Raw genomic sequence first — 15469 nt, 5'->3', positions numbered from 1 at the left:
TCCAACATTTGTTTGTGGATTTGTTTATGTTGGCCACTCTGACTGGTGTGAGATGGTACCTCATTGTGGTTTTAATTTGCATCTCTCTGATGGCTAGTCATGTTGAGCATCTTTTCATATGTCTCTGGACCCTTTGTATAACCCGTCCTTGGAGAAGTGTGTGTTCCAGTACTTCCCCCATTTTTTAATTGGGTTGTTCGTCTTCCTGGAGTGGAGTTGTGTGAGTTCTTTACATATTTTGGAGATCAGACCCTTGTCTGAGGTGTCATCTGCAAATATGTTTTCCCATATGATTGATTCTCTTTTGATTTTAATGCTGTCTTCTTTAGCCATGCAGAAGTTTTTATTTTGATGACATCCCATTTGTTTATTCTTTCCTTTATGTCTTCTGCTCTAGGGGACATATTGGTGAAAATATTGCTGCCTGGAATATCTGAAATTTTCCTGCCTATGTTCTCCTCTAGGACTTTTATGGTGTCACGACTTATATTTAAGTCTTGTATCCACCTTGAACTTATTTTGGTGTATGGTGTAAGTTGGTGGTTGAGTTTCATTTTTTCTGCATGTAGCTGTCCAGATCTCCCAACAACATTTGCTGAAGAGATTACTTTTACTCCATTTTATGTTCCTGCCCCCTTTGTCAAAAATTAATTGACCATAAAGACTTGAGTTTATTTCTGGGCTCTCTGTTCTGCTCCGTTGGTCTATGTGCCTGTTTTTATGCCAGTACCAGGCTGTTTTGATTACAGTGGCCTTGTAATACAGTTTGATATCAGGTATTATGATCCTTCCTGCTTTGTTCTTCTTTCTCAATATTGCTGCAGCTATTCAGGGTCATTTACGGTTCCATATGAATTTTTGAAATGTTTTTTCTATATCTGTGAAATATGTCATGAGTACTCTAATAGGGATTGCATTGAATCTATAAATTGCTTTGGGTAGTATGGCCATTTTGATGATGTTAATTCTTCCAATCCTTGAGCATGGTACATGCTTCTATTTGTTTGTGTCTTCCTTAATTTCTTTCTTCAGTGTTGTGTAGTTTTCTGAGTACAGGTCTTTTACCTCCTTGGTGACGTTTATTCCTAGGTACTTTGTTTTTCTTGTTGCTCTGTCAAATGGGGTTTTTTTCCTGATTTCTGTTTCTGCAGTTTCATTGTTGGTATACAGGAATGCCTTTGATTTCTGAGTATTGACTTTGTATCCAGCTGTTTTGCCAAGTTCATTTATTAGGTCGAGAATTTTTTTGGTGGAGTCTATAGGATTTTCCATGTACACTATCATGTCATCTGCAAACAGTGACAGTTTCATTTCCTCCTTTCCAATTTGGATGCCTTTTATTGCTTTTTCTTGTCTGATTCCTGTGGCTATGACTTCCAGTACTATGTTGAATAGGAGTGGTGAGAGAGGGCATCCTTGTCTTGTTCCTGATCTTAGTGGGAAAGCTCTAAGTTTTTGTCCATTGAGTATGATGTTGGCTGTAGGTCTCTCATATATGGCCTTTATTATGTTGAGGAATGCTCCCTCTATTCCCACTTTGCTTAGTGTTTTTACCAGAAATGGGTGCTGTATCTTATCAAATGCTTTTTCCACATCTGTTGATATGACCATGTGATTTTTATCTTTGCTGTTGTTGATGTGATGTATTATGTTTATTGATTTGTGAATATTGTACCATCCTTGTATCCCTGGGATGAATCCCACTTGGTCATGGTGTATGATCTTTTTAATGTATTGCTGGATGTTGCTTGCCAATATTTTGTTGAGAATTTTAGCGTGTATGTTCATCAGCGATATTGGCCTGAAGTTTTCTTTCTTCGTTGTGTCTTTATCTGGTTTTGGGATTAGGATGATGCTGGCTTCATAAAAAGAGTTTGGGAGTCTTCCATCAGTTTGGATTTTTTCAAATAGTCTGTGAAGGATAGGGGTTAACTCTTCCTTAAATGCTTTGTAGAATTCTCCTGTGAAACCATCTGGTCCAGGGCTTTATTGTGTTGGGAGTTTTTTGATGACTGCTTCAATTTCATCTGCTGTTATTGGTCTGTTCAGGTTTTCTGCTTCTTCTTCATTTAGTTTTGGAACATTATATTTTTCTAGAAATGTGTCCATTTCACCTAGGTTTCCAAATTTCTTGGCATACAGTTCTTCGTAGTAATTTCTTACAATCCTTTGTATTTCTGTGGTATCAGTTGTAATCTCTCCTCTTTCATTTCTAATTGTGTTTATTTGGATCCTCTCTCTTTTCTTCTTGATGAGCCCACTTAAAGGCTTGCCCATTTTGTTTATCTTTTCAAAGAAGCAGCTCCTGGATTCATTGATCCTTAGAATTGTGCTTTTATTCTATGTCATTTAACTCTGCTCTTAACTTTGTTATTTCCTTCCTTCTGCTTGCTCTGGGCTGTCTTTGTTGTTGTTCCTCGAGTTCTTGTAGGCATAGGGTTAGGTTGTTTGTTTGAAATGTTTCTATCTTTCTAAGGTAGGCCTGTATTGCTATGAACTTCCCTGTCAGGACTGCCTTTGCTGTGTCCCATAGGTTTTGGGTTGTTGTGAGTTCATTTTCATTTGTTTCCAGAAAGCTTTTGATTTCTTCCCTAATCTCGTTCTTGACCCATTCACTGTTTAATAGCATGCTATTCAGTCTCCATGATTTTGAGTGTTTTGGGTTTTTTCCTTTGGGGTTGGTTTCTAGTTTCAGTCCCTTGTGGTCAGAGAAAATGCTTGATATGATTTCAATTTTCTTGAATTTGTTGAGGCTTGCTTTGTGTCCTATCATGTGGTCTATCTTTGAAAGTGTTCCATGTACCCTTGAAAAGAATGTGTATTTTGCTTCTTTGGAATAAAAAGCTCTCTATATATCAATTAAGTCCATTTCCTCTAGGGTATTGTTAAGTGACACAATATCCTTGTTGATATTTTCTTTGGAAGACCTGTCCATTTTTGACAGTGGGGTGTTAAAGTCCCCTACTATAATTGTGTTGCTGTCAATATCTTTCTGGAAGTCCTCCAAGATTTTCTTTATGTATTTGGGTGCTCCTATGTTGGGTGCATATATATTTACAATGTTTATGTCTTCTTGGTGGATTCTTCCTTTGAGTATTATGAAGTGACCTTCTGGGTCTCTCTTTATGGCCCTTCTTTGGAAGTCTATTTTGTCTGATATGAGTATTGCTACCCCTGCTTTCTTTTCCTGTCCATTTGCTTGGAAAAATTTTTTCTAGCCCTTCACTTTCAGTCTGTGTAGGTCTTTTGTCCTGAGATGGGTCTCTTGTAGGCAGCATATGTGTGGGTCATGTTTTCTTATCCATTCAGCTATTCTATGTCTTTTGATTGGAGCATTTAATCCATTTATGTTTAAGGTTATTATCGATAGGTAGTTATTCATTGCCATTTTTTCCTACCTCCGTTCCTCTCTCTTTCTCTTTTCCTTCCTTTCCTTAAAGCAGTCCCTTTAGTATCTCTTGCAGAGCTGGTTTGGTGGAAGTGTATTCTTTCAGACTTCTTTTGTCTGGGAAACTCTTTATTTGGCCTTCTATCTTGATTGAGAGCCTTGCTGGGTAAAGTAGTCTTGGTTGCAGGCCTCTGGTTCTCATACTTGGAATATTTTTTGCCATTCTCTTCTGGCTTGGAGGTTCCCATTGAGAAGTCAGTTGCTAACCTTATTGGGGCTCCCTTGTATGTTACTTCCTGTTTCTCCCTTGCTGCCTTTAAGATCCTCTCTTTGTCTTGGAATTTTGCCATTTTAATTATGATGTGTCTTGCAGTGGGCCTCTTTGGATTCCTCTTGCTTGGGACTGTCTGTGTTTCCTGGATTTGGGTGACTTTTTCCGCTCATCAAGTTAAGGAGGTTTTCTATCGTTACTTTTGCAAACAGGTTTTCTATCCCTTGCTCTTCTTCTTCTCCTTCTGGTATTCCTATTGTACGGATATTGTTACGTTTCATGTTTTCCTGCATTTCCCTTATTACCTCTTCTTTCTTTCTGAGCCTCTTTCCCTTTTCTTGCTCTTTCTGGGTGTTTTTTTCTACTTTGTCATCCAGCTCACTGATCCGATCCTCTGCTTCATCAAGTCTGCTTTTCATTCCTTCTACTGTGTTCTTCAATTCAGAAATTGTATTCTTCATTTCCTCTTGGCACTTGTTGATAGTTTCTATTTCCTTTTTCATGTTAATATAGTTTGCAGTGAGTTCATTGTAGTTTCCCTGTAGTTTCTGGTAGTTCTCTGTGAACTCAGTGAGCTCAGTGAGCTTCCTGATAACCATTGCTTTGAACTCAGTATCTGATAGTTGACTTGCCTCTTTTTCAGTTAGCATTCTTTCTGAGGCTTCCTCCTTTCCTTTCATGTGGGGATTGTTTCTTTGTCTTCCCATTCTTTGTGAGACTCTTCTTGTTAGCCTCTGCTTCTTAAATTGATCTATTCTGACTCCCTGGGTTTATGGTATGATCTTCTATGGTAGAATGCCAATGGGATTCAGTGGTGCTGTCTCCTTAATCTCCTGTGCTCACTGGTCTTGAGCTGACGTTTATGGGTCTAACACCGTCTAACTCTGGTCTTTTCAGCACTCCAGGTTTTATTGTCTCACCTGTGGGAAAAAGAGAAAGGGGAGAGGGGAAAGAAGAAAAAAAAAAGAAGGGAAGGAGGGAAAAAGGGAATAGAAATGGAAAGGAAGGAAGGAAGAAGGAATGAAGAAAGATCGGAGGCAAGATAAGAAGGAATTTTAACAAAAATTAAAACAAAAGAATAAATAAAAGATGGCAGGAAGAAGGAATAAAAAAAGAAAGAAGGACAGAAAGGAAGAAGGAATTCCGGGGGAAAGGAGGAAAGAAAAAAAAAAGTCTTCTGCTGGCTTTAAACCGGTCAGGTTAGTTCAGCTGGTGTTCCTGTCTGTGGAACTGGGAGGGGGTGGTTGGAAGGTGGTTTCACTTTTCTCCCTTCCTGAGCCACACTCTTGGCTTTTGTTCAGCCTCCAGTCCAGTTCGTCAGGGTCCTTCTGCTCCCCACTAGGCCTTTAGTTCACCAGTTGTGCTGTCCTTGAGTTGCACCAATTAGGGGCAACTCACACTCCCCCTTCTTGCTCTTTGCTGTCTTAGATGCTAGGGGCTCTCGGTGCTGCAATGGGGTAGTTCAGCCCCCTACTGGGTCGAGTCTTTCTGGGGAATGCAGTCTCCCCTATCCCTGCAGCTCCCCTCTGCTGGGTGTTCTGCCTTAGTCCTAGAGAGCCAGTAGGCCCTTCAGGGCTCTGTGTGCAGGGGCTAGGTAGGAGTTGTTCAGAACCAGTGCTTTTAGGTGTGGTCGCCTGCAGGCAGCCAGGCCCTTGATCATCTGATCTACCACTTTGGGCCTGAGTCGCCCGGCCAGCCGCCTTTGGGCCTGTGCGTGGGGCAGCTAGCCTCTGCTCCTGGTGCACACCCACCCGAGTTCCAGGTGTGGGCGCCCCGCCGCGGTTTCAGGTGTGGGCCCCCAGTCCACTAATCTGGGTGCGCACAACCGGGCTTCACGTGAGCTCTGGGGCTGCTTATCCCCAGTTTACAGTCCAGGGACCGACGGGGGAGGGGCGCCAGAGGCTGCGGCTGCTGGGGAGAGTTCTCTAATTAGCCGCTGAGTGCCTCTATTTTCTTTTTCTTTTTGGGAAATTCTTCCTATTCAAGCCTCCCTGCTCCAAACAAGCACCTGGCTGCACAGCTCAGCCTGGCTCTCTCCCAAGAATCCTGCAGCAGACCCTGCGCCTGGGCCAGGGCTTCAGCCACCCTGGTCCCCGTGCTGGTCCCAGGGACCTTATTGTCCTTAAGCACTCTTCTTACCGTCAGATCTTTCAATGTCCTCTATCTTTGGTCTCCTATCTTCATATATGCTGGAATACCCTTGGCTGTTTGCTCTGCTCCTCAGATCAGCTAGGTGTTTCACTGGTGTTGAGGGGAAGTGGACTCCGCTCCCACCTATCTCACCGCCATCTTCCCGACCCCCGTTTCTATCTTTTTTATGTAGGCCTGTATTGCTATGAACTTTCCTCTAGGGACCGTCTGTGCCATGTTCCATGGATTTTGGACTGTTTTGTGTTCATTTTCACTTGTTTCCAGAAACTTTTTGATTTCTTCCTTGATCTTTTGTTAGCATATTCATTATTTAATAACATGTTATTCAGTCTCCATGAAGTTAATTGTTTTTGAGGTTTTTTTTTCTTGAGGTTGGCTTCTAGGTTCAAGCCATTATAATCCAAAACAATGCTTGATATGATTTCAATTTTCTTGAATTTGTTTAGGCTTGTTTTGTGTCCTATCATATGGTCTATCTTTGAAAACGTTCCATGTGCATTTGAAAAGAAAGTGTATTTTGCTTCTTTGGGTTGAAATGTTCTGTATATATCAGTTAAGTTCATTTTATCTAGGGTGTCATTCAGTGCCACGATATCCTTGTTGATTCTTTATTTGGAAGATCAACAGCTATCCATTGTTGACAATGGGCAGATGCCCTAGTATAAGTGTGTTGCTGTCTATATCTTTCTTGAAGTTCTCCTAGTTTTTTCTTACATATTTGGGTGCTCCTATGTTGGGTGCATATATGTTTACAATGTTTATGTCTTCTTAATGGATTATCCCCTTGAGTATTATGAAGTGTTCTTCTGGGTCTCTTTTTATGGCCTTTGGTTTCAAATCTATTTTGTCTGACATAACTATTGCTATGCTACCCTGGCTTTTTTTTTTTTCCTGTCCATTTGCTTGGAATATTGTTTTCAGCCTTTCACTTTCAGTCTGTGTAGGTCTTTTGTTCTAAAGTGAGCCTCTTATAGACAGCATATATACAGGTCATTTTTTTCTTATCCATTCAGCTACCCTATGTCTTTTGATTGAAGCATTTAATCCATTTACATTTAAGGTTATTATTGATAGGTACTTATTCATTGCCATTTTCCCCCTTTGTAGCTGTGTTCCTCTCTCTCACTCTTTTTCTTTATGTTTTTAAAGCAGTCCCTTTAGCATGTCTCACAATACTGGTTTGGTAGAGGTGTATTCTTTTAGCCCCCTTTTGTCTGGGAAGCTCCTTATTTGGCCTTCCATTTTATAATCTTATTGTAAATAATAAGAGCCTTGCTGGATAGAGTAGTCTTGGTTGCAGGCCTCTGCTTTTCATTACTTGTAATATTTCTTGCCTTTCCTTTCTGGCTTGTAGTGTTTCTGTTGATAAATTAGCTGCTAGCCTTATTGGAGCACACTTGTTTGTTATTTTTTGTTTTTCCCTTGCTGCCTTTAAGGTTCTCACTGTGTCTTTTAATTTTGCCATTTTAATTATGATGTGTCTTGGAGTGGGCCTCTTTGGGTTCATCCTGGTTTGGACCCTCTGTGTTTCTTTGACTTGAATGACTTTTTCTCTCATCAAGTTAGGGAAGTGTTCTGTCATATATATACAACACTATGGACCTAACTGCAGAAAAAGCTCCAAGACAGAAATATCAACAACCAATGAGCTAAGATGTACATAGGTGGAATAGGAATGAGGACAAATGGAAAGAAAGAAGAGCTTAAGAGATATCCCTAGGAAAGAGCAGGGGTTTTTGAGAGAATAGAGGGAGAAAGAATACTAAGAATGCAGAATTAAAACCAAGATAAGACGGGGGGGGGAAATTAATGTTTAAAATGACAAAAAGAAAGGACAGGAGGAAGGCAAAATGTAGTAGAAGAGAGAACAGTGAAATTTGAGATTTGAAATACAAAGATAGCTAGAAATAAGATTGAAGAACTGTAACAACAACCACCTTATCCTCAACCTATGAGTAAAGATGATAAAGGTGGAGAGAGAATAAAGTATTTTTAAGAACAGGAGAAGGAATGTAAGATGACTAATGACAATGACAAATGGTTTTGAGAGGCTGAAGTGGGTAGCAATAGCAATAGTGTGGAATAGAAACAAGTCATGAAAGAGAGTAAATAGAGTTTAAAACCAAAATACAAAGGGGGAGGAAGGAGGTAGTATGGAGTAAGAGAAGGGAAGAACAATATATGAAATTTGAAATAAACTGTATTATAAAACCTGGTGCCATATTATGCCCAAACTTGAAGGATATGAAATGAATGCTAATCATCTATGCAGGAAAAAAGATAACGTCTTGTTGTGTCTGTCTCTATTTTCTCTGCTCTGCTGGGTTTAGTAAATCAGCCCGAGGAGCTGTGTAGGACATAGTGTCTGGTGAAGGGCCCTATTAGTGCTTTCTTCTTCTTTCCTCTGAGGAAATGTACACAGCAGGAAACTCCTAGACCTGGCCTTGCCGATCAGACGAGCCTATAATCTTTCAGGTGGGGGTTGGGTTTGCCTGTCTGTGAAAGGCTCTGGCTGACTGCAGTAAATCTTAGGCATTCAGCTTCTTCCTTCCAGACCCATGCCTGCCACTGTCTCACAGGAGGTTTTGCCCAAATGCTCCACTCTGAGCTGCCTTCTGCTTGCAAGCTGTGCTGGGTTGGGTCCACCTATTTTGTCAGTGTATTCTCTGCTTCTGAGTGTTTGGCTAGCAAAGCTGCTGTGCCCCACCCTTGTGCACAGGCTTGGGAGCCTGGGTCCTTGCCAAGCCTCTGATCACACCTCAGCTCCCCTTTTAAAAGAGTTTATGTATGGTCCCCATGCTGTAGTACCAGTTCCTGGGAGTCCTGCTCTCCATGCACTACCTCTCCAAAAATCACACAGTCTCTCACAGTCAGGGTTGGCCACCTCTTTACAGCACCTCTGACAGTTTTAGACAAAGTTTCTCTCTGAATCTTTCCCAGATTGTGTTGGTAAGATTCTCTCAGCTGTGCTATCACACAAGGCGGTGCCATTGTGCTAACCCCACTCCCTCCAGAGATCTTCATCCTCGGCATGCCTGTTTCCACCATGCTGTTTCTGGAGCCCATACCTCCCAGGCCTTCTTTTGCCACCCTGGTAGCTCACAGGTCCTGAGCTGATCTACAGCTGCCTTAAATCTATGCAGCCAACATTGCTGAGCTGGGCAATGGTGGTGGGCTACCTAGAAAGCCCAGGCTATCGGCCCCTGGGCACCCTACAGTCAGGCCAGATCCTGCATACTCCTGCACACTTCCACACTCTCGTCCATATAAGTGCTCACTCTCAGATGCTTTCACTCACTCTCCACTCTGTGTTCTGACTTCAAATCTGTTCCATGTCTCAGAGCAGATGAGCTACCAGCTATTCTGCCACCATCTTGGATCCTACATTTGTATCTTATTATGGCTTATTTAACATGTTCAGTCTTTCCTCTACCTTCATTTCTTTTGTTCATTTGTTTTTGGTGTAAACATGATAGAATATCTTATTTTTTTATTTTTTATATATTTTTATTGTTGTTCAATTAGTTTTCCCAATTTTCCCCTATTGCTTTCTCCTGCCCCACCCACACTTCCACCTTCTTGAATGTACAGATCGTAACTGTAATAACTGTTTATCTATCCCTGTTTACCAATTATAGCAGCTGCATCATAGTTGATTTCACTCCATTAAAATTTTTCATCATTATGGGTCATAATATCCTACTCCTTGTGCCTAGTATAGCTGGCACAATTGTAAGGTGAACCAATGACCCTTCTATAATTCACTAGCTTTGATGAGGAGATATCATTCTCATGATAATATCACATTATATATCTAAAGAAAGATGAAATCTTGCAGATGAAATTTAAGTTCCCAAATCAATTGAATTAGTCAAGAGATAAATTGTCTTTGGTGAGCTTGATCTACTTAGGTGAGATCTTAACATGAAATCTAGACATAAAGACAAAAGGTATTAGAAAAACATGTTTTTGATGGCCTCAAAGAAGACACAATCTCCATAAGTTCTACAGCTGCAAGGAAATGAATTCTGCCAACACTCAAATGAACTTAAAAGTGGGCCTTTGATGAGACCATAGCCGTGGCCCACACCTTGGTTACAACTTGTAAGACTCTGAGCAGAGAACCCAATTGAGCCTTGCCTAGACTTCTGACCTACATAACTGATAAAGGGTGAAATGATAAATGAGTATTGTCTTAAGCCAGAAAGCTTGTGGTTATTTGCTATACAGCAAAAAATTTAATAGAGCTGCTAATATTTTATTGTATTTCAGGTATTGTTGATTTTAACTTTTTAAATCTGTATTCCTATAAATATTCTTGGTCTCTGTCCTTAGATGCACTACAGTTATTTGGCAACAGTTCGATCTTTTAGGGGTTGTTTTCTGGTTTCCTTGGGTGGAACCAGAGGAGTGTTTAGTCTAGGACTAATTTTTTCCTGAGTAGTGAGGTGAACATCTTACCTAATTCCCCAGAAATAATGATATTTTCCACTGTGGCTGTTAGGAACAGGAACTTTTCCAAGCTCTGTGGTAACTTCAGTTATTTTTCCCTCTAATTTGGATAGTTTCTTCTTCACCATTGCAAGTCACAGACATATGCACTCACAGATTAGTATGCAGTTGAAGGAAGACTCAAGGATACGCTTTGCTAATCTCCAGACTTTCTCTCTCACTCTCTCTCTCTCTCCCCCCCCACCCCCCACCCCCACCTCCCTTTCTCCTCTCTGGTATCCTTTTCTTCCTTGGTCTCCCCACTTGCCCAGCTCTGAGTCCTCAACTCAGGGAGCAGCTGGGTTCTTCCTGTTTTTTTCTTCCCTACATCATTGCCTGAAACTGTCTCCAGTCAACTGGGATAATTGTGAGGTTTGTTTTATTTGTTTCTCATCTCTTAGAGATCACTTTCTATCATTTCTTTATACCCAGTGTCTTGATGTTCATATATTTTCCTAGTTTTTTAGTTGTTTCAGAAAGAGGGTATATATCCTGTCCCTGTTACTTTATCTTACCAGAAATGGCTATACTTCATTGTATTGTTTTAGTAATTGCTCTGGGATTGCAATATACATCCTTAATTTCCCATAGTTCAGTTAATTTAATATTGTATCACTAAAATAAAATATAGAGACCATGAAGCTGTTTGTTCCATATGGTCCCATTATTTGTTATAATTATTATATATTTGTTACAAATATATAATATAACATCTACATTTGTTACAAATCACATGACACCATCATAATTTTTCTTTAAATATTTATGTGATTTATATAAAGAAATTAAGAAGAAAAGGGCAAGTAAAACATTCTTTTACATTTATGATTTTTACGTTATTCATTCTTTTATAGAGACAGAAATATCCACCTAGAATTATTTAGCTTCAGCCTAAGCAACTTCCTTTAGCATTTCTTGTACTTTAGGTCTGCTGGTGATGAAACTTTTTATTTTATTTCATCTGAAAATATCTTTATTTTACTACTTTCATTCTTGAAGGATATTTTTTCTGGACATTGAAACTGCATTGATGACTTTTTTTCTTTCAGCATTTTAAAGATGTTTTTTTACTTTCTCCCAGCCTCCATCATTTCTGATGAAACCTCAACCATTAATTAAATTATGGTTCCCTTATATATAATGAGGGGTTTTTTTCTTGATTCTTTGAAGACTTGCTCTTTCTCTTTGGCTTTCAACAGTTTGACTATGATGTGCCTTGATGTGGGATTGTTTATGCTTTTTCTACTTGATGTCTTTTGGGCATAATTTATCTATAAATTTCGAGGTTTTTAAATCAAATTTGGGGAGATATTTTTGTCGTTTCATTAAACTTATTTTCTCTCTTCTTCTGAGACTCCAGTTACACATATGTTGGGACATGTTATTTATGTAAAAAGTTCTATTCTTTTTTTCCAATCTTTTTTCTCTCTATTCTTCATATTGGATAATTACTATTGATCTTTAGGTTCACTTACTCAATTATTTCTTTTTATTTTTTTGTCCTCACCTAAGGACATTTTTTCATTGCTTTCAGAGAGAAAGGGAGAGAGAGAAACATCAATGCAAGAGAGAAGCATCGACAGGCCATCACCCATACACTCCTGGACTGGGGATCATATGTTCCCAGACCAAGGACCAAACCCACAACCCACGCATGTGCCCTGACCAGGAGTCAAATGTGCAACATTTCCATCACAGAATGATTCTCCAACCAACTGAGCCACACCAGCCAGGGATATTGTTTTTCTCTAACAAGTGATTTTCTTTTGCTTATGCAACTCTGTTTCTCAATTGACAGTTTGAATCTCAGTTCAGATCATCTGTCTTTAGCTAAGATGCTTTGAATCTGTTTCATGCAGTGTGGTTCAGTAATCAGTCAGAGAACCTGATAGACAGAATTTGGGAACGTCCTCTCTGTCTCTTTCTCTTCTGGTATTCTCTAACTCTCTCCATCAGCTGTGGATTCCCCTACCAGGAACACTGGATTTTCTGACACCTTCTCCACCATGCACTGGCCATGCACCCAGTCTAAAAGCCACAGATACCAGGGCTTACTTAATACAGCTCCCTCCTCAAAGTATTTATTCCTCACCAGCATATGTCTGTTTCTGTTCTTGCTCAGTATCTAGATCTTTACTTTTCGTTTTGCATCCAGGTTTTATAGTCGTTTACTGCAAGGAAGATTTTCAGGATGGTCTTATTCAATCATCAACTAAATCAGAAATCTCTCTCATTTATCTTTTAAATTGAAGAATCTTGTCTTGAAGTCAAACTTTCTCCAGGGCCTTGCAGAAATGTGTTCAACTAGCTCACATGATGAACGGTATCTACTAAAAAAGGTACTTTTTGCAGTCATCATTTATCTTCAAAGCACTTAGTTGGCCAATATTATTTGAAAGTACTTCTTAATTTAACTTTTCAGCTCAGAATCCCTCTTAAAAATTCTTCCTGTGGTAAACCACCAAATTTCTGTTTATAGCAGAATATTTATATGGTCTTTGTCCAGGTTTTCACACCATTTTAAAATATTCTCAAGTTAATTAGTCTTTGTATATCAAATTATGCATATTACAGCATCATCCAAAACTTTCTATCACTTCATCCTGAAGAGTTTGACAACAGCACTTCTCTGAGAAGAAGACAGTGTATTGTGACAATGTGAGTAAATTTTTCCTTTTACAAGATGCAAAAGCTCTCATAGAACCAACCAGTGACCAGGACCATCAATATAGACATCAACACACTTCTCCCATGACAGTTTGTTTACAGCTATGAAGGCCAAACATTAATTCCACCTTGGCCTTTGCTTGTTGTGGGCAATTCTTTCTGTGCTTGAATTGCACAATTACTTGCAGATCTTACCAAAGCTGCAGCCTGACATTTATTAGTGAAATCTACTGACTCATCAGTTTAGATTAAAAAGCTGTTGTTGTCTTTGAGTTTATTTCATAAGACCTCTTCAAGATCATGAAATGATGTCAACAAAACTTCAACTCTTCACACTGTTTGAGTATGTGGAACCTCCCCAATTTCTTGCACTGCACTTTGTCTAACATTTTATTTGCAATAATTGTATATGGTTACATTATTAGGCTCTTATGAACTGTGTGGCTTTTTCTGTTTGAAGTAATAAGATCTGCTACTAAATAACACATCTTTTGATCCTTTTCACTGTTTCTAGCAAGACATTTACTCTTTATTTTGAGATTCTAATCACTGTTTAAAGTAATCAGCAGTTTCTCAGATGACTGTGAATTTAAGGGTTTTTTTTCCATTTTGTTGGAGCCATTGCTACATTTGTAAGTTGTTTGATATAGTAGAGGTTGACAAACTATAGTCCATGAGATAAATCCCACCAAAGCCAGTGTTTGTACAACCCTCAAAGCTAAGATTATTATTTACAAAGAGTTATAAACAAACAAAATCAAAGAAGAATATGTGACAAAGACCATATATGGCCTGCAAAGCCTAAAATATTTTCTATCTCTATTGATATTTGTTTAGAACCATAGAAAGAGTTACACTCTTCCTTCCTTTTCCTCTAGTGACCAATGACATACACTTTATAAGGTAGTGGGCAGGGTTAGGAGTATTCCCTATGTTAGTGCAACAGAGTTCTTCTACCTTAGAACAGATGAAAAGCATCAAAAAAGTAGGAAGTAAATGAGATGGCAGAGTGGTCAGGCTTAGCCAAATTCTTGTGAATGTTACAAGCCCCATATGGATAAGCAGAGCCTAAGTTATAACCTTTCTGTGGTGCTACTGTACAGTCAGAATTTTTAACACTCTATGAAATCCAGGCACTGTGAAAGCAAAAATCACTCTCCCTGACATCTGACATTGTAGAATATAGTTTTTGGTCAAAAGCCTTGGTCTCTTTAGAGATCAGGCAAGCCGTTCTGGTATCCCATTCTAGCTTTCTGCTGCAAAGCTGCCTAATTTTGCAATTTCAACTCAAGCTCAAATACAATAATGCCTCAGGGTTGCCATCTTGGGGGGAAGAAGATTTCATTTTTCAATCTTTGTGTCTGAGTAGACATTGCACTAAAGTAGATGTTTGAACACCCAGGGAGAGAACAAAAGGGTAACTATAGAAAGACAAATATACTTTATAACTCAAGACTGTCCAAGAGAAAATGAAGGCTGGAAGTAGGCCCCAACTGAAGATTATATAATCATGAAGATAAGAGATAATCTTCCACCAGCTTCCACAAAGTTAGTATACTTTTGGTTTTGTTAGTGGCAGGAAAATAGCACCAGGTGTTAACTTCAGTTTAACAACCTCAATTCTTGAGTTTTGGCTAAGAGAAGAATTCAGAGCCAAGATTTAAATTATAAAGGAAAGTTTATTTAGAAAGCCACAGAGGTAGAATAAGTGAGCTGTAGAAGAAATGGGCTCAGGAAACAAGTTATAGCAAAAGAGTCCTTGGAGTTTAAGAGAGAGAGAGAGATGCACTTTAGTAGACAAAAGAGGGAGGAGAGTTTCAGGCATGCTCTGGAGAGAAGGGAGAGAGGAAACCCTGAGGAAAGAACGGGGTGGGGGAAGGCACAGTGTGCTCCTTAGAGAAAGCTGCCCTGGTTCATCCATCCTGAGGCCTTGATCTGAGGTCTCAGGGGAGGATCTTAATAGATTATTCATCAGTTTTCCTTGTGTGTCTCCTCAGGATCAAGGTCTCCACTGATTGGTCAGTGCCAGGGAAAGGGTCATTTGTCATTGTAACTGGTCCTGAAGTCAGCCATGGCATCGCTCTGCCTGTTTTTGCTGCATTTCTGGTACTGGAGCTGAAATACAGCTGAAGCCGGGATATCATCTTCCAGATGTTAATGCTTAAAGGGAATGGTCATGCAAGGGCTGACAGCTTTGCCCATTGCCAGGCACCCAAGGCTCTTTTTCCTGGTGACCCTCTGCACCTGGCCCACCATCCCTGTTCTGCTCATGCCTATCTAACTGCCTACTAGTTTCACAACCTATATGTCTCAGTTCAAGTGAAAGTCTTGAGCAATACCAAGGATACAAAAAGAAGAAATTATGGGTAGAGAAGTGAGGCATCACCATATTCTTGCCAATGGGCAGAGTGGGAAGGCAGGTAAATATTGAGAGGGAACATAAGAATATACTACTTTGTGGTGCCAGCCTTCAGAATGATCCTCATAAATTCTTGCTTCTT

This window comes from Desmodus rotundus, chromosome 6 (genome assembly GCF_022682495.2).
Source record: "Desmodus rotundus isolate HL8 chromosome 6, HLdesRot8A.1, whole genome shotgun sequence".
Taxonomy (NCBI): domain Eukaryota; kingdom Metazoa; phylum Chordata; class Mammalia; order Chiroptera; family Phyllostomidae; genus Desmodus; species Desmodus rotundus.
This window is presented reverse-complemented; position numbering follows the sequence as displayed.